This window comes from Seriola lalandi, unplaced genomic scaffold (genome assembly GCF_002814215.2).
Source record: "Seriola lalandi dorsalis isolate HSWRI2012SDOR001 ecotype SW California unplaced genomic scaffold, Sedor1 jcf7180002054592, whole genome shotgun sequence".
Lineage (NCBI taxonomy): Eukaryota > Metazoa > Chordata > Actinopteri > Carangiformes > Carangidae > Seriola > Seriola lalandi.
In genome coordinates, this window is record NW_019525145.1 from 19,877 (window position 1) to 39,752 (window position 19,876).

Consider the following 19,876-nt stretch of genomic DNA (forward strand, 5'->3'; position numbering starts at 1 on the left):
AAACAATCAGAAAACAGCCAATGACTGATGGTTTTTGGTTCTTAAAACCACAAATATATCTTCTTATGGATCAACACTTCAAATATAACTGGAAATAAGACCAGAAAAGTGTCAAATATGGGACCTTTAATGCCTTAAATGTAAATACTAATGCCTTTTGATTGTGAACATTTCCCTGAACTGGATTTTGAGTGTTAAATAAAGTTACTAACATCTTATTAAAGTTTAAAGTTAGCATCTGTCTTATTGAGCTGCTCTTGAGAGAGACAAAAAAAAAACCATGCCCGTTTTAAAGGACAATCACTCTTTCCCTCTCCTTTGTGTTTGCAGATGAAATTATCGTGAAATTAAACCACTCCACCGTTAGCTAAGAACCTTTGGAAACCCCTTACGGGCCTCTTGAAGTCCCTGAACCCCTTTTTTCTGGTAATTAGCTGCTGCAACTTTTTGCATTTTGAAGCCAGTCCCACAGGAGAGCAGGGATTTTCAGCCCAGGATGAGCGCCGGGCTGAAACAAAACAAAACAAGAGAGATATTTAAAAGAGCTTTTTGTTATGAGAAGACCTGTCTGTGTCCGTCCTGAGACCCATTCAGGGTCTTGAAGTTCGGCTTAAGAATCACTGCAGTAAAGTCTGAGGCCGGAGTCGGTCTCAGGCTCCCCTCACACTAATGCACTCGCTCTGTCTCCTGTCCTCAGGTCGTCCTGTAAACACTGAAGAGACGCTCTGAGCACATAATAAGAAGCTGTAAACAGGGAGTTTGCTTGTAAGTGGAAGACATTAACTCCATTATTCCAACCTACGCCGGTGCGGCTGTGGGAGCAGCGCTTCCTGCCGAATTCTCAACCCACGGTCATCGCAGTAATGGGGGAAGTTTTTCATTTTTATTTTCCCGTTTGCACTTGGAGTGTGCGAGGTCAGTGAAGTGTCCATTAACTGATAATCGTCTTTTTACTGGTTTGTCTTTAAACCGCTAAAAAAAACAACAAAAAAAACAAAACAAGCATTAGTGAAGTGGAAGGAGTTCAAACTCTCCAGCCGACATCTTCAGAACCATCTTCATCCGTTAAACGTACAGGAAGCTGGACCAGCCTCTCGCATATTTTAGCTCTTTTGAACATGTGACTGGCTGGTTATTGCAAATCAATGAGCTGTGTGCAGTACGACCAAAGAGATTTCCGGATTCAACCTTAAAATTTCAAACAAATAACCTGTGGCCACCAACATGCCACAGTCACTTGTTGTTGTCATGTATGCAAAATCATGAAAAAGGTCCATAAAAAGTCAATTTAGGGTACTGAATAACCCCTGCTGTTTGTTGAGCTGCATGTTTTTCAGCCATTCCTACTGCTTCCTCTGTAACTTCGGCCCCAGCAGAAGGGGCGGCCCGCTGGTTCTCCACAGGGGACTGGAAAGTGTCTACAAAGTGGATTTTAGCCCCAACACTTGGCGTCAAAAAGGCGTCTAATCCCTTGATTCTTCTCACCGGGCCAGAGACAGGTAGAAGTGTTTGAAGGAGAAGAAAAACTGTCAAAAAAAATCTTCACATGTGCATCCCTGACAGAGAGAAAGGGAAAAAATAGTCCTGTGGTGCCGGGCTCTTTCAGACAGGCTCCACTGAACACTATAAGAGAGTCTCGAGGGAGAGAGAGAGAGAGAGAGCGAGCGAGGGAGAAATTATGAAGCAATCATTATGAAAAAGTAGAAAACAGACCGAATTCACCAGATCCCTTGTCGCTTATTAGCTGTCTCTTGTGGGTTGACATTTCATCCACGCTGCAACTCCTCAAAAGCTGAAGTGTTTCAAACTTCTTCTTTTTTTTTTCCACTCACACAACCATGACAAAAAACACAGCTGCATCAAATCTTTTAAAAACATGGTTCCCACAAGTGTTTCTGAAAAAACCGAGAGGCACTGGTTGTTTTCATTTTGCATATCTGTTCTTTCACATAACTTGAGATGCATGTGAACACGTCATCGCCAGGGGTCATTGGGATGTATGGGTGTTTTTCAGATCTAGCAACATCAGACACCACAGCTACTGTGGTTCACGAGGGACCCCACCCTCTGTGTCGACTCGTGATGCCTCAGTGATGCCTCAGTGATGCCTCAGTGATGCCCCTGACAACCTGTGAGGCCTCTGAAACCGACTTCAATGGAGTCTCAAAACATCAGGACATTAATATCTAATCCACCGCACGGGAGACAGTCCCAAATGCTTCCCTTAGAAAAGCTTAGAGCTTCAAATGATGGGGAAGTTGAACATATATACTATATAATAAAATTAAATTTAGCAAAAATATCTATATGATGAATTTTTATGCAGTATTATATGTTGCAACCATATTTGTTAGTGATATATATTTAATTTATATATGCAAGATTATTAAAACAACATACAAATTCTCTGTTTACATGTTTTTCTTATCAATTCATTATTTTTAAATCTTATGTTATCTTTAATATTTACATGTTTAATATCAACCTATACGTAACATACTTCTACAATATAAGAACACATACATATTTGTATGAGCTAGACATATACGTATATGAAATTGTTCCATATGTAACTTTTACAAATAAACATATTTGTGTTTTTACTTCACATGTATGAATTCAATAATTGTACATATATTACATTAACGTAAGGGTGGCATCCACCAGTCCAGCATGGCATGGTTGTAGCGTTACAACCAGACTGAATCGCATTTCACTTCTTCTTTGTATTTTAACATCACATACGATGTGTTTTTGTTTTGTTTTTTTAACGGCGAAATATGTTTTTCCTAAACTTTACAAAAGTAATTTTAGATAATAAAATGAAATCAGTATTTAACCATATAAAGGTGGCAGATAAAAAAAAGAAATTCTGAGGTATTTTTGTAGTGGCCATTTATTCACAAGGTGTTGTTGGGTAAAATCTGTCTTTATGTCTCACATGATTTCACCCCTGAGCGTTGGATCCCTGAGCGCACGTCTGCAGGCTGCGATCAATCCATCCTGATCTCAACCTGAATCCCAAAGCTGCTTGGCTCAGCTTTTACCTGAACTGAGGAAAGAGGTGGAGGTGTTTGTGTGTGTGTGTGTGTGTGTGTGTGTGTTGGGTTGAATCATAGCAACATGCCCTCCTACCCCACCCCCACCCCTCCATTGTCAGACATAATCTCAGCAGTTAGCGGGATGAGTTGGAGGGCTTATTCGCGTTGAAGTCTGTCTGACGTGGATCCCAGTTTCCAGAGGTATTAAGGTAGACATTGTGACATCATTCTCAGACCGAAACCCTGCCTTCACCCCCACCCCCCACCCTCCCCCAACACCTGTCCTCAAGGCAAGACCACAGGAAGAGACATGATGGATTTCAAAGTAAAGTTGTGTTGAGTCTGAAGAAAAAAACCCAGACGCTGTCAGGATCGCTGCCGCAGCAGACACATCTTTACCTGTAGATCGTCCTTGAAAGGTATTTGGGCGATGGAGCGAGAGTATAAAAGACACGGTGGAAAACAGGAATAGGGGTCAAACATGAGAAAAACAGAGGGAAAAAAAGAAGAGATGCTGAGCGGGAATGAAAGAGACAAAGGGAAAATCAGGTGAACAAGGCAGAACAAGAGAATCAGAGATGAAGCTGGAGAAAGAACAGGTCTGTTTTCATCAAACTCAAATTCTCAAGCAAACTTTCAAGTGTTTTTAAATGTGTAACACAAAAGAAGAAATGCGTGCCTATGAATGTGGTAAAACCACCCACAAGGTAAATTTAAAGAATCTTTCAGATTTAACATATTATTTAAAACGCGTGAGTCACCATTTTTTGAAGTCGAGAGTCTTGACGAACTCGCTCCGATACCTTCTTCACAATGCCAACGCTTTATGTGTTGCCTTGAACTAGCATTAGCAATTAGTGTTTTCTTTTTAAACTCCAAGCAGTGCGAAGAGTTCACTTTATGAGGCTTTTATTGCCTTTGATAAGTTCATCCCTCTCTTATTTTACAAATGCAGTTTATTACGATTTATTAGCTTACCTTGCTGAACAGGTAGTTGAGGCATTTGTGCGAATGAAATATAAAAACTGTGGCCTTTATATATTCCTATATACTAAAATTATTTAAAGGACCAGGGTTTTTAAGAGAGTTGACCAGTGATTTTGTCCTGTGAATGCTCAGATAAAGTGGGCTGTTGTTATATTGCAAATAAAAAGAGAACATGATTATCTGCCCTTGTTCAAAATCAATCATGTCCGCCTGTTTAAAAGATCTGGTCAGTGGGCAAAGACAAATATAAAAGCTTCATGTCCTTCCTGTTCAGCACTTCACATCGCCCTGATGTGATTCCAGAGGACAGAATGTGTTTAGTATTGATCTGAGAGCATTAGTCCCCCCCCAACACACACACACACACACACACACACACACACAGCCTGAGGTGGAGAGTGTCAGCACAGTCACTTAACCAGTCAGACCAAAGTCAGTCAGTCAGTTAATCCCTTTATTATGGTGCATTTATATCATACGGGAGCAGAGGTGTGGTGCAGTTTGTTCAGGTAATGCGGCGCAGCTGTGACGTCGAGTCACCGTAAAGTTGCGGCTCAGTTTGAAAGTTATGTTCCTGTTACAGTGGAAAGTTTACAAAGAGGCACAGAATTACTACAGAGACAGTTACTACAACCTAAATAATAAATGACCAGTAAATACCACTGGTCATTACCAGTCTATTGTTGAATAAAACTGCATTGTTGAAATTATTTTTGGAGGTTGTAGCATCAGGTCGTGTCTCTCTCTAATAAAGACTGACGATACTGTGAAAATAATTGTACTTTAGGCTGAATTTGTGTTAGATTAAGAGGTAATTTCACTGGTTTTCATGGTTGGGTTCTCAGCATACCTCTGATCTGAGTGATGGGAGGACGTATTTAGTATCGATCCAGAGAACACTTCCTGTCCGTCCCCTGTGTGCGGATGTGTCAGGCCTGTCAATCAGCCCGACAGCCAATCTCTTTAGAGAAGAAGTGAGGTGAGGAAGTGGCTTGTTGGGAGTTTTGTTTGACAGTTTACCTTGGCTCTGTTCAAGACGTCAGTCTGTGTAGTCATTAAGGCAACTGAGAGAAGAAAGCTTTGTTCCCAAGAACAGGATAATCAGCGCACCACTGCTGCTTTCACCACCGTTCTCAAAGCTCTCCTCTCAGTTTGAACTTGTACTTTTGTTTTGAGATATTTTACATCTCTCACCTTGAGTGTGAAGTTGTTATGATCGCTGGAGGAATAAGAGACAAACTTTTATTTTAACCTCTGTACAAAAGTGTTCAGACTGGAGCTTTTTACATCTGCACCTCCAGGTATTGACAGTTAAAATTAAGGAAAAAGCTTTTTTTGGATGCAAACAAATAGACAATTCACACACAAACACAGAATCGCCATTAGTTTTATTTCACCTTTATTTAACCAAAGTGGTCTCTTGGCAGCAGTGTTATGCTACAAGCACCAACACAAAGACAATATTCAATAAAGAGTGCTAAAAGAAAAAGAGGAAAAACATTAACACATTAATAGGTATTTAAAACACCATGAAATACACAACCTCTGATAATTGTGTGAGAATTTCACAAAAGCGTTCGGCTCTAGTCTCCACAGCTTTTATGTAAAGGGTCACAATGGACAGATGTATGAACATATGTTAATGTAACGTGTTAAAGTTATTGCCAGCATCTGTTAATTCTGAACTCGTTTGGGGAAGTGGCCCAGTCAGCTGTGCGAGTTAAGTTCAATAACGTCACCACCCACCAACTTACAGTTCATCCATGAATAAACACACAAACACCCACATTCACACTTCAGAGCCGAGAGACAGATGGCAGCATTGGCCGTCTCAGCCTGTTGAATCAGTGCTGGAGGCAGTGGATGAATTTCACTCATTAACTGCGATATTTTGTCATTCATTCATTAGCTCTACCACTTATCATTTAAGGGTCATGGGGTTATGAATGTTAAGGTAACCACCTCACCAAATGAAATAATAAACTCTATTTTTGATGTCAAAACGTATCTTCCATTGTCTCTCTGCTCATGACTGAGCACCAGTGTTTGCTAACATTAGATCATTTATGACATATGTTGGTAATGAAATGTCAAGTTAACATTAGAAGTGAAGGGCGTGTTAGCAAACATTAGTTAGCTAAAGTGAGAAACGAGCTAACAATAGTTAGCTAAACTGTAACTTAAGGCTAAAGCTAGAAACTAGCAAACATTAGTTAGCTAAACTGTAACCTAAAGCTAAGGTGAGAAACTAGTTAACATTAGTTAGCTAAACTGTAACTTAAGGCTAAAGCTAGAAACTAGCAAACATTAGCGTTCATCCATAGATATTTGACACTTTGAAATTCTGGAGGTAAGAAACAAACAACCACTCACACCTACAGGCAATTTAGAGTCCCCAATTAATTTAACCTGTATCTTGTGATTGTTACCTGTATTTCTCTGTACTGCATCCATCTTTGCTCATATAGAGAAGGATATACAGTTTTGGATGCAAGAAAACATTTTATTTATCATATTTAAAATAAATATTATTCTAATCTAATCATATTGATGGAGGACAGATACAGTAAGTGGCCTGTGCTACAGGAGTGGTTTGAAAAGTTTCTCTGGACGTTTTGATGTTTTCTTTTCCACTGTGGAAACTTGTCAATGTTAGACTCTGTTGTAACTGAGTCCAATTTAACGACCACTCTTTGCAACCACTCTCTTTTATATTCAAATGATTTTGGGAAGCGTGTCACATATTTAAATTTGTGTTTTTATCTTCTTTCCATGTATAATGTCACAGCATGACCACATACTACCACCCTGAAATATGATTATTGTGAGATCTTGAGGCTTTGATCATGACTGAGCATTCACAGCCGACAGTGGTGTGTATTTTTTTATGTGTTGAAAAGTGTGTTGAACGTTCTGTAGAGCAGAGCGGCACACACCGGGCGCGTCAGCGTGTCTTTGATCACCGCAGGCTGTTTGAGGTTTTCATAGTTTTGTCGACATTTTCCATGTTTAAACGCGCACCAAAGATTGTGTGGGTGCTGAATGGCTCCCATTCAGCCCGAACGCCACGTCTCTGACATATCTGATCAACAGAGGTGATGATTGGTTGTAACACTCGGCTGCAGGTGCTTTTGATCTGTGGTTTTGAGGTCATGTGATGAAAGAGATTTATATTGGTACAGAGCTGTGCAAGGATCAAACAGTGAGCTGAGCCGAGCCGAGCAGAGGTACAGCCTCCCGTGGGCCTTCTTTTTCTCCAGCCAATATCTTAAGGGCCAGTGGGTTCAATTTACAGATGCTACAGGTGTTCTCCCTCAGACGTTTCTTCTTAACAGGATGGCAAGGCTCATGAAATGACAGTCACAATGTGTGACCAGCGTTTCCTTCCTCCCAAAAGAGCAACTTATCACGGCTTTAGCCAGTATGTTCAGATCCCTCGGGTGACTTTAACACATAAATGATCATTATTAAAAGGAAATCAATCATCGACCTCTGACAACTAGTAATAGTCAGATTTCAGCATCAGCACGATTCCTGGGTCACTTTCCACTAACCCACAATCAACTGACATTTTAATCATAATAATACACTATGATTTAGAAGTACTTTTCATGTATCTGAGCCATCATTTAAGAAGATGAAAATACACTTTGATATAATATCAAAAGGAAAAAAGCATTGACTTCACTGAAGAGAGAAATAATCTCATTAATCTGAAGAATATCTCTTGATTGGAGAGCGAATATAATGGAAACGTCTAATGAAAAACAATCACAATGAAAAATGTGCCTGATAAAATGACTGTGTAATGTTAAAAGAGTCAGTCGCAGTGAACAACCAGCTCAACAACCAGCTGTTTTCAGTGACAGCGTTAGCAACCAGCTGCTGGTTCACATTGTGAAAAAAAGATATGTCAGATATGTCTGATCTGTGTTTGTATATATATATATATATAACATGTGTTATTGCCACTGTGTCTGTGAACTAATACCTGACAAGCTGACCACCTTCACGGCGAAACACGGCCAATGAAAACGGTGAGTGTTCTAACTCAGATCAGGAACTGAAGGTGCACATTATCAAGAGCAGACAATTTTAAAAACAAATCCTCATTACATCTATTTTTTCTTTTGTCATCATAGATCTGCTCATTTGATGAACTCTTCTGTTCATTTTGTGGGTTGACATTTATATTTATTGCCTTTGTATTTTGTTGAATTGTGGTTTATTCATTAGTTTTGATGGTTTGAGGGGAGAAGCATGATCTCTCCCTGCTTCATTTTTATTTTCATTATTATTATATATATATATATATATTTATATACACTGTATTTTTTATTTTTTTTTTGTTGTTGTTTTGTTAATGGGACTTTTCCCCCTCAAGTATAGCTTTCAAATACTTTTTGCACATCTACCAAGGCCTATGTTCTGAAAAGTTTCCCACAAAGTGCAAACTGTGCTGGTTGGAAACTAAAAACTGCTCGAAGGCTCCATATTCCTTTGTTGAAACTACATATTATATGAAAACTCCCACCTGTCATGAACCGCCTCCATTTCCAGCAGCTGTATTAGGTTCTGTTACATTCTTCTCCACCATATCAAGCCCAGGGAAATTACTTTTTGAGAAGGGACTCGGTGCATATAACAAGAAAGTGAGGGACAGGAGCCAGAGGGACAGAAAGACGGACTCAGATTATGAGACAGAGAGGGGCAGAGGAGGACAGAGACGTTCTAGTTTTATGGTGCTTCCTCAGTACAGCGTCGCGTTGAGATTGTTTTGTCAAACCATAACTAATAAAAACTTTAACAATCTAGAAAATACAGGGGTCGTATCAGAGGGTTGAAAAAGAAAAAAAAAACGACCTGTATGGTTGCTCAGGTTGGAGGACTGGTAGCGATTCACCAGGATTATTTCAGTATGAAGGTCTGACCTGCTTCTGCATTGACATGTAGCCATTTAAATATTGCTAAGTCAAAAGTTTCATGTAAGACAGACCTTTCAGATGTGTTTAGCTCAGCTCTGATGTAAACCTTGCTGTGTGTTGTTGAATGGTTTGTAACAGTGCACAGCTGAATGAGGTAGATCTGTTTCCAAATGCAGATCTAGTGTAGATGTTATGATGTGTTTTTTAATCTAGCAGTTACCAGGCTGATATCAGTGGGTTGTTCATACAAAGCTGCAAGCACAATGTAATATGCCAACTAATACTGAATACATTTTCGAATTATCCTAACCTGATGCATCTCTTTGTTTGTGCACTGAAACAAGGCGGCTACAGTGTACAGCTAATGTTTGCTGAGTCCTCATCAGGATTGGCTTCATAGCTGCAGAATGGCTCTCAATGGAATGAACCCCTAATGTTTGTCAATGTAATGTCTGTTCCAGCAAAACAAAAAAGCAGCAACGTTGTCATAGTTTCACTTTGAAAATCGTCAATAACTTACAAACCAATGCTGAACAAAGATGATTCACAAAGCAACAAGGGTATAAAGTCTAATAATAAAAGCAATAGAGGCAATTTGACTCAAGGTATTGGCCCATGAAAAATCAGAATAATCTCTGCACACACTGTCCTCCTTCGTTTGTTTTTTTTTCATCCCATGGACTTCACTGTTTTATGGCAACAAAGAGCCGTAAAACTCCCTTTGCCACCAAGTGACTTCCAATCTTCATTATTAGACTTTACAAGCCTGCTTGGAAGCCCTGTTTCCTACTGCTCCCTAATAAAAAAGCTGACATTATCTAAATATAAAACCAATCCAATTTAGGAACTCATCAGTCCCCAAACAAAAAACACACAAACAATAAAGCACTTTACAAACTGCAAGCTTTCACAAAAGCCAGCTAATTTTCCCAGTTAGTCCTCACTTTCACCTTTGAGTTGATGACAAAAAAAAAATTACATAGAGACAGCTGAGGTCTGTTCAGGTGGGCCCAAGAGCAAAGTCATATGGAAATCAAAAACACCAGGTGATAAAGTGGTCTGATGCTTGCAGTATGTCTCGGTTATGCATGAAAGTAAAGAGAAGTTTAGAGGCAGTGTTACTGCATCCAAAGTTAATGAAAAGACTCAGACATATGCAGAATGACTTTAGATTGTGAGATGAGATGAGACAACATTTAGCACTAACACAACCATTGGTAATATGTTGTTGTTAGCTTGCTACAATTAAGCGACATGGACTGTGAAAACATCCAATGGTCAAATTTAGGTAAATATTTCACAAAAGTGAAATGGAAACACGTTTTAAATCTTTACATGACTGAGTTGTAATTGCAACTGGGGTGTTCATGTGAGTGCTATTTATAAGTTGGATTCTTGTAATTACAGTAACTTGGATGCATCAGCAGAGGAATAATACTGTGACAAGGAACCTGAAACTGCACTCTTTGACGGGTTGTATCACTTAAAGACATGGTATCAGTCTAAAGCAGCCGCAGGAGCTAAGAAGTTTTTTAAGGTGTTCTAAATGTAGACGGAGAGGGCAGCGGAATGAGATAAAATGTCTTCCTGGTTGTGTTTTTGCTGAGCTTTATGTTTGGCACAGGTTTTGATTTCCACTTGGATGTGTGTGAACTCTGCGTCAGGCGTGTGGATGAAGGGTCACTGAACCAAATCTCTTCCCAGCTGGAACAATCAAACCAGGGAAATTCACCTGCAACAACAGGAAGTCCTGATGAACTCCAGCAGAGCACTGTGGCTGAACTGAGCAGCTCCGCCGTATCAAACTGTATTAACTATATTAATGTGAAGCAGAGCCCCCGCCGGAGAAAGAGCACAGCAAATCTCTGGGTAATAAAAAACAATCGCTGAAGGTGTTTTGCATTATGCAGCGTCAGGCCTCGGTTTGCCCGGAGAAGCACATCAGAGGGAGCAGCTCTATCTCACCACATCAAGCGTTTAAGGTCAAATTCACAGCATGGTGTCATTATTTTCCTTCCTACTCTGTTTCCCCCAAGCCTCCATTTCTTACACTTTATTTTCAATGCTCTTTGTTGTTATTTTCCCCTCTCCAGGGTCCTGGTTTCCACCCATGAACAAGAAAAAGGGCATTTGGTGGCGATCACACCAAATCTTTGCATATTGTGTGGCTGATCCTGCGACATGTAGGAGATTGGGATTTTAGTTTTTTTGTAAAACTACTGTCATCTTGAAGAATGTCCCATTGACAAAGGCTGGTGCTTGTCAAGCAGAGAAGAGAGCAGCATTGTTTTTGGACATTTGCGCAAGGAGGATAATCCCGAGATGGGGTGAGTATTCAGAGTGCGAATTATACAATGACAATAAGGGTGAGAAGGTAAGGTGAGAAACTAGAAAACATTAGTTCACTAAACTGTAATGTAAGGCTAAAGCTAGGAACTAGCAAACGTTAGTAAGCTAAACTGTAACTTAAGGCTAAAGTTAGAAAGTAGCAAGCATTAGTTAACTAAACTATGAAGTAAGGATAAAGATAGAAACTAGCAAACATTAGTTAGCTAAACTGTAACTTAAAGCTAAAGTTAGTAACTAGAAAACATGAGTTAGCTAAACTGTAACTTAAGGCTAAAGTTAGAGACTAGCAAACATTAGTTAGCTAAACTATAACTTTAGGCTAAGGTGAGAAACTAGCTAACATTAGCGTTCATCCGTAGATACTTGACACAATCTAATTCAGAAACTTTGAAGGTAAGAAAGTAAAGTGTATTAAACAAGCTAGATAGTTAGCTACGGCTATTTACATTAAGGTGAAGATGTCCAGGCAGAGAGCAGCAAGATGCAGGAGAGAGACTTTCAGCACAGGAAAGACAGACAGCACAAAATCAGGTAGACAGTTTTAGTCTAGAACATGTTTCTCATCAGTGTATAAAACATCTGAATTGTACATTGAGATGATAACACATGCCAAGAAAAATGCAACAAATGTGTATTAACACACACTAATGGATTCTGTAGTGCTTTAACTAAAGAGCCTAATAAACTAAGTGCTAATTAAAGCTGGACTACTGTAGGGTAATAAATGATGGAGACTTAATTATGCTCAAAATGTTTTATTAAATGTCAACAAAAACTTCTCAATGCATTTCTCTGCTATTTGTCGACATGATTAATATGTTCCAAATTAGTTTGAGAGCAGGTGACTGCGGTTATGTTTCTGTTCACACACTACCGGTCTAAGTTTACCAGTCTGTTTTTACAAGTTCAAGAGTTCAAGTCCAGTGAATAACCTGAAATGGTACAAGTAAGTAGTAACCTGCCTGAAGTATAAGAAAAAAAGCAATTTGTTAACTTATTTTCCTCCAGCAATGGAAGTAAATGAAGCTTTGAAAGTCAATGCAAACATTTCCTACAGCTACCCCAAGTTTTTGTTGGGGTAGCTGAAGTAGTAAAAATAGTGAAGAAGTAGTTCTGTCTCAGAATGGAGAGAAAAAGGCAGCTAACAGAGGAAGACAGACTGGTTAGTCAGGGCTTCATACTACAGTGCGGTAATAACGTCTGAAGAAAAGAACCAGATGGTGGCTTCAAATGATGATGAGCAACACAGTCTCCAGACCTGAACCCCATAGAGCTGGTTTGGGATGAACTGAACAGAAGGTGGAAGCAAAGCAACCTGCAAGTGACGCACATTTATGGGAACCTCTGCAACAGTGTCGAGATCAACTTTCCAAACAATGTTTGATTTCCATTATTTATTTGTTCTATGCTTTAATTTCAGAAATACCGAGGCATTGAAATATGTAAATTTCAGTAACAACTGGGAAAATTAATGTTGACACAGCAGTTCTCTTAGATGTGAGAGCCCGGGGTGGACCTTATCTTCTCCATCAGCAGATTTAAGGAAATTGAACCAGTTTTATCTTGTCAAAGAGAAGAACCATTGTCATGAAGTCAAATCCTTCTATTGTGATCCAGACAGCTGGGAAGTCGGGCCCTGGCCTGCAGCTCCTCATGAGCGGACTCCTTACACAACACCACTGCTGCCATAAACACTCAGCACTGGAGTGTTTATTCTTAGCTGCAGTCACACTTCATCAGCACAGCGTTTAACATAGCTACAAACTTAAGTGCGGAGCTCGCCGGGTTTCCACAGGGGATCCTGTGGAGCAGATGAAAAGATGAAGATGAAACTGATAAGTCAGGATAAAGTAACTTTAAGGAGTTTAAGAGAGTTCGCTTTCCATTTGCCCAGAGACACAAGTACAGGCAGAGTGAGTTTCCTGCACACTCCCCTCAGTCTACTCATAAAAGCATCAACATAAAAAAGACAAAACAAAGAAATAATAATAATAATTATCAATAAATATTTTATAATGAGTGTGTGGAATGTGACAAGTTCCTCTCGGCACGATGAAGCTTTTTAGTGTCAGCCAGAATTTTTCTCTCAGGAGTTGGCAGGGACCAAAACTGAGCTAAAAGAAGAACATTCATCATCTGGACACAAACACAACTCCAAATGAATGAAGTTGCTGCTCTGTGAGCTGGATTTATAAAGAGGAAAACTGCTAACACGTTCGATACAAACTGCTTTTTGAGGTGATATGTCAAAGTTGTGTTTACAGCTTGTTCTGCTGCCCCCGAAAACATAAAACAACATTAAGATGTAACAAAAAATGCACAAAAACATTTTTGATGTATTTTGCATCAACATTTTAAAAATATTTGATAACTGTAATTTAAGTGTAATTCAATTATTTTTTTGTTTTTTTTCATTTACATTAACTCAACTAAACTTTGTTTATACAGCATCTTTCATACAAATTTTGCCCAAAATGCTTTATTTATATAAGAAAAGAAATGAAAATATATAAAATACATATATTGCATATAAAATAAAATATATATATATATTTAATATATAAATGTATAAACATTTACTAGAATAAAAACAGTAAAATAATGAATCAAGGTAAACAGAAAAAATGAAATAAACGTAGGGATAACACAACAACATAACACAAGGGATAAAAGTGATAATGTGGCCACATGTGACTCCTGGCCAGCAGGGGGCAGGGTGTAGTTATCCAGGTGAGGTCACAGGGCACCAAAAATGGCTGACGAGGAAATGCAGCCAAACCAAACATGTGACTGACAAGAAGAAGTTCAGAAGCAAGCTGAAGATCTGTGCTGAAGGATTGTGCTCAGCCTACAACCCCCGCCCCCAGTGGAGAGTTTCCTGGTCGGTGTTTGCTGCAGCCAGAGGCCTGAGCGCTGCTGTAGAGGCAGACAGCTCATCAAGATGAGTGACAAGCTTCTGGGCAGGAGCAACAACAGCAGAGGAGACGACCAGACTAACAATAGTCTGTTCCTGGAGGCGAAGACGGGAGGAGAGGAGACAGGTTAAAGAAAGCTTTTAGTCCTCTTGACAATCAAAGATATTGTGGGTTCAGAGCAGCAGGGGGGGGGACTCAACAGGAGGAGGGAGTTCATGATATTTTGGACACTTGAATGTGTATTTCTGGCAGTGTGTTTTAACTCCTGTTTGCAGCTGAGGGAGTTTTGATAAATTGGAGCCATTCATGCTTTACAAAAAAGCATGCTTGTTTTTGTTTAATCCAGAACTAGACCAGCTCCTAACGAATGTAAAACATGTGCACACATCTCAACAATCTTGACATGGTTTGCCAAGATATTTGGCACATATGTTCACTGTCTCCAGAGGATAAATCCCAGTGACTCTAATGGTCCCCTGACTTTTTATCTGATGCCATCAGCAGATCAAAAATGTCTCTTATCCACTGAAATATCTCAGCATCTTTAGAAACCAAAACTTACTACTGCTGTACTGGCCTCAATATAAAAGTAGTTGTTCTCACACTCAGAGCATTGCATTATGGGTAGTTCGTAGCTTTAATGTTGCTCAGATAAATAAATTCATGATGACTGAAAATGAGTTTAAAGCATCTCCCGATGTCTTTACTTTACTCAACCAGTAAAAAAAAAAAAAATCTGTAAAGAAAGATGGTGTGAAAAATGCAATCTGTCGAGAGAAGATGACTTTGATGGTTTCTAAGAGCCTGGAAGGAGAGAGGGTGAGTCTTTGACTGACAGGACAAGCTACACAAATGTGGGTTTTACATAATTTTCATATTTCACTTATTCCGAAGAAAAAAGCTTCAATGATGAGGGCTGTCTTCTCCTTGGGTTAGTGGGATTTCGGGGAAACTTTGCCAAAAGGACGAATGTGTTTTCTAACCTCAAAAAGGCCACTAATCAGGAAGTCGGTGATTCGGTTCCCAGCTCCTCCAGTCTGCATGTCAAAGTGTCCTTGGGCAAGATACTGAACCACAAATTGCCCCTGATGGCTGTTCCATCAGTGTATGGAAGAAGCTCTTCATGAATGTGCGTGTGAATGTGGCTTGTAGTGTAAAGCGATTTCATTGGTCAAGAAGACTACAAAAGTGCAATATAAGTGCCATCCATCCACCATTTTTTCTCAAAACCAGATGTTGGAAAAGGGGGGGGGGGGGTCTTATAATCTGGATCATCTCATATTCAGAGCAAAAGCTTCAGTTACAGTAGTAGAGTGGAAATGTACTGTATGGGTATTGTCACAGAACTAAGATGGTGACCGTGGTGAACATGATACCTGCAAAACATCGGCCTGTTAGCATCGTCATCATGAACACAAGATGCTAGCATTAGCACCTCTCCTTAAAACCAGTACTGAAAAAGAGTCTGTGTATTTTTCAGTGAGAGTCAGGACGACTGATGTACTGCAGATATATTGAAAGAATATTTCATTTGTTTTCTGTCTGTGTTTTTTCTTCTTCTAAAACCTCAGACTTGTCTCTCATGTAATTTTAACTCTGTCACTTTGGTTTGACAGATCGTCCTGGAAACCTAAAGCCACACCATCGAATCCTGCAACCGCCAACGTCCCGTCAAAGTGTCACCGAGCGAGGCGCCCGGCTCCTTCCTGCTCGCTCATTGTGGTGAGTCACTCTGGATATGCGTGCATCGGCTAGACGCATGCAAATGCAAACGGATGCTCTCTCTCTGTGCATCTTTTGTGTCGGCTGCTTGGCATTTCCCTCCGATCGGCAGTGAGGGGAGTTCAGATTGAAGTGACGCAGCGTGCAGCTGAGTGCTATTTAATTACCTGCTTTTGGAAAACCACTGGGAATGCAACTAATTTAGGTCTTGTTTGAAGGGTAAACAAATGTGCCAGAAGATGTCTCCCGTCGCCCTCCCAGCAGAGGGAGGGGAGGGGTCTGGGGGAGGCAGAAAGCTGCTTCCTATTGGAAATATTATAATAGCCATGTGAGAAATTCTTGGTGGGGATTGAAGGCACGCAGTAATAGTGACATTGAATGGTTTTAACTTTGCATAACACCACAGTGAATTGATGAAGCTTTGCGTTGTGCTGATATTCAAATAGCTTTGTTCTGAAACTCTTGAGTGCGACGGCTTTGGAAACAAAAGCAGGAGAATAAAAACGGCTTTGCTTTGATATCGAGCACAGCACTTTTCAGACCGGCAGGTGCAGGGAGCGAGCTGAAATGTTGACTTTCATGCTGACAGATACTTTACGCGGAGCAGGTTTGAGAGTTCAGGTGGTGTATGTCTAATTTTGGAGCCAGAGAATCCTTTTTTTGTTTTTTTTTTCCTACTGTGGGTGAATTAGAAGCCAACAAAAAGTTCAGAGGAATCAAATGAGAGTCTTTGCTGCTGTCGAGTTCAAGACGAGTTCAGCGTTTCAAAGCTGCACAAACTCGATTACAAATGCAGTCCCTGTACCATCAGTGTAACATCTGCTGTTTCTGTTCAATTGTCTGAAGGAAGATGAACATTTTTATTTAATTGCAGTTTTATTTGATTTGTTTAAATTTAATCTGCCTAATTTTGAGTGAATCAGAGCTCGTAAAAATAGTCACAGGTATTCAGTATGTTAGTTTGGCAAAATAAAATACATTATACAATACTGTTATTACAAGTAATCAGTTATATGCCACATGTTTTGAGCAGTTGTCAACCACATTCTCTGTACATCTATGTGTTGGAGGCATTTTTAGCAGCAGAAGGAAGCGTTTTCTTATAAACTCCAGTGGTTTCAAGTATTTTTCACACGGCTTTTACATTTACGGCGCTCGGAGCGCCTAAAGAAAGCAGGAATTAGCCAGAAGAACCATCACCAATACAAACAAAAGGAAAGCCTCACGGTCGTTTCACATCACGGACTTGCGGGTAAAAGTTCTGGTAGCAGAAGTGAATCTTTTAATGGGCCCGTGCACGGGTTAGCGGGCCGTATTGGTGAGAATGCCGTATGTTCGTCCATAATTAAATCGCATTGCGTTCCCTTTGCAAACCTTAAAGGAATAATTAAAACATCTTCATTTTACCTGTTTAATCTTGAGATCTCTCAGAGGTTTCTGCTTTCTACCCTGGTTGATAAAATGTTTGCCCAGAGTGACACGAACCCAACATTTCCACTATGATCTACTGTTTTATTCTTTGCTGGAACATACAGTACTGTATGTAAAGAAAACAAACAAAAAAAAACAACTAAATGACTACTAAATGCTATCAGTGACCACACATGTACGTTTTCTTTTCCTTTGCCGTAGCTAAGATTAGAAGCCGGTAAAGTACTTTCATGTAATGGCAGCTCCAGTTAGCAGGAAGTTTATTTGTTAATGGAAACAAAATTGGCCAAAATGAGCTCTCAGGTGACCAGGCACGAGTTCTGTAAATATATTAAAACCATTTCTGCTGCAGAGTTAGTGATAACCCACTGATAACAGCTGCTCCGTTATCATTAAACTTACAACTGAGGAAAGGGGCAGAGTTAAATGATGCGCAGAGACCAATGGGAGGTGGAGGGGCAGCGGATGTGGGGGCAGGGGTCCAAGGTGGGACCACCATGTGTTTAATGGCTGCTATACAATAAGTCTGAAATGAGTAAAGCTGTGACTTTCTGATGAAAGAATAAATGAAGAACTCGGTGCACTTGACGTTGCTAAGGACATTTTGGTCAGTGCTCTAAAAATACTGAGGTTTAATCCCTAGATAGGACTGAACCACTTTGGGAGGGTCTATTTATTTACACATTACCCTTGTGACCAACCGCGGGGATGTCACTCGAGTGCGTTCCTATCTCTTTTCTTTCCTTCTCCTCCCATTCATCATCTCCCTCGGTTTCTCTCCTGCACTTTCCCAGCAGTACTGACCTGTACTGTTTATTCATCTGCTTTCCCAAGAGATGAAGTGTGTTTACACATGACGATGATGATGATGATGATGATGATGGCGGTTGTGGTGGTGTGTGTTGATGACTGTGTTCTGTTAAAGCAAAGACTGTGAGGTTCTCTCAGATTCCCCTGAACTGGAACTTTGATTGCTTCATTTTTACAATCAAAAGTCTTTTGGGACGAGTCTCAAGTCGGGTCTCAAGTCATTTGAGTCACTTGAAGTCTGGAGTCAGACACAGGTGGTAGTCAAGTCTCAAGTCATTCAAGATCTGACTCCGAAAGTCCGACTCAAGTTTTCAGTCTGTCGCGAGTTTGTCTTAAGTTTGTGATACGTCCAAGCCAAGTCCATTTATTCAAGCCTCGTCCAAATCCAGGCTCAAGTCATTTAAAACAAAGCAAAGTCAAATCACAACACAAGTCTCAAGTCAAGATGCAAGTCTGTCATGTATGAAAGAGGTCTTTTACATAACTGAGACCCCCCCCACCCTCAATCACCACCACGATCACCCTAGACTCACGTCTCAAGTCAGCAGCTGTGTTTGTGTGTGTGTGTGTGTGTGTGTGTGTGTGTGTGTCTGTTTGTGTTTATAATGTGAGTGTGTCTCTATTTCCATTTTTGTGTGTGTGCTGCTGACGTCTTTGACCCAGGTTAGATGTCATTTCCTCTCTTCAGGCCGGCCAAATCCTTCAACTTCCCCCACACACACACACACACACACACACACACACAACTTTCTGAGGAGGGAGGTGTAGGGAGGGAGAGGACAGGGGTGTTTCACAAATTGCATGCAGACTTTTTGCATCAAGTGTCAGCCCTCCTGCCTCCTCTTCTTCTTCCTCCTCCTCCTTCCTCACTCTGCTGAACTCTTAAGTCAAACACACCCTCAGTACGAGCCGTGACGGAGCAAACACTGCCCACATGGGTTAGAAACTCACCAGAGGAGCAAGGTTTTCTTCAGTGTGGAATATGTAACTGTTGAACGCACTGTATATGGAATATGGCTCAGACCCCGGCGGTAAAAACTCCACTGCGGAGATCCTTCAGTGAGCACGTGAAAGACTCCACCAACAAGGCTTGGGATGTCTTCTGGAGGAGCGTGAGGGAGAGGCGGCTGTGGGGTGAGTCAGGATAAAGATGAGAATGTAGATTATTCAGCTGGCTGTCAGCTCGGGGAGAGGAGTTCACGCAAAGTTGCAGCAGCATCTTGGTGCAAGGAAAAGGTTTGATTTGCTGCAAGTCGACATGGAGATGTGGCTAAAATCTAATTTTATATCACATTATCAATATGTAGAAATCAGTATATATCATGATATTGTGAAAAACTGGCTTAAAGATTACAATATTTTGTCTTATTGTCCACAAACAGAAGAGATATTGTAAATTATATAGAAAAATGTGACAAAAATCTGTATGATCTTATGGTTCATATTAGGATAAGGTTGTATTACAAAATTGCATGTAATTTCATTTTCACAGTCAAGTGATTGATGAAACAGTTTGAGTTTTACTTGCTTTAAGCTGAGGTTGTACACCACTGCTACCTGCATTGATTAGTGAATCTTAAGATAAACAACTTTCCACCTTAAATCTGACTATTTAAAAAAAAAAATTATAATAATAATTTGAAAATCACATCTTTCCTGCAGCTAAAACTCATTCATTCATTCAGTCTCCCTTTGA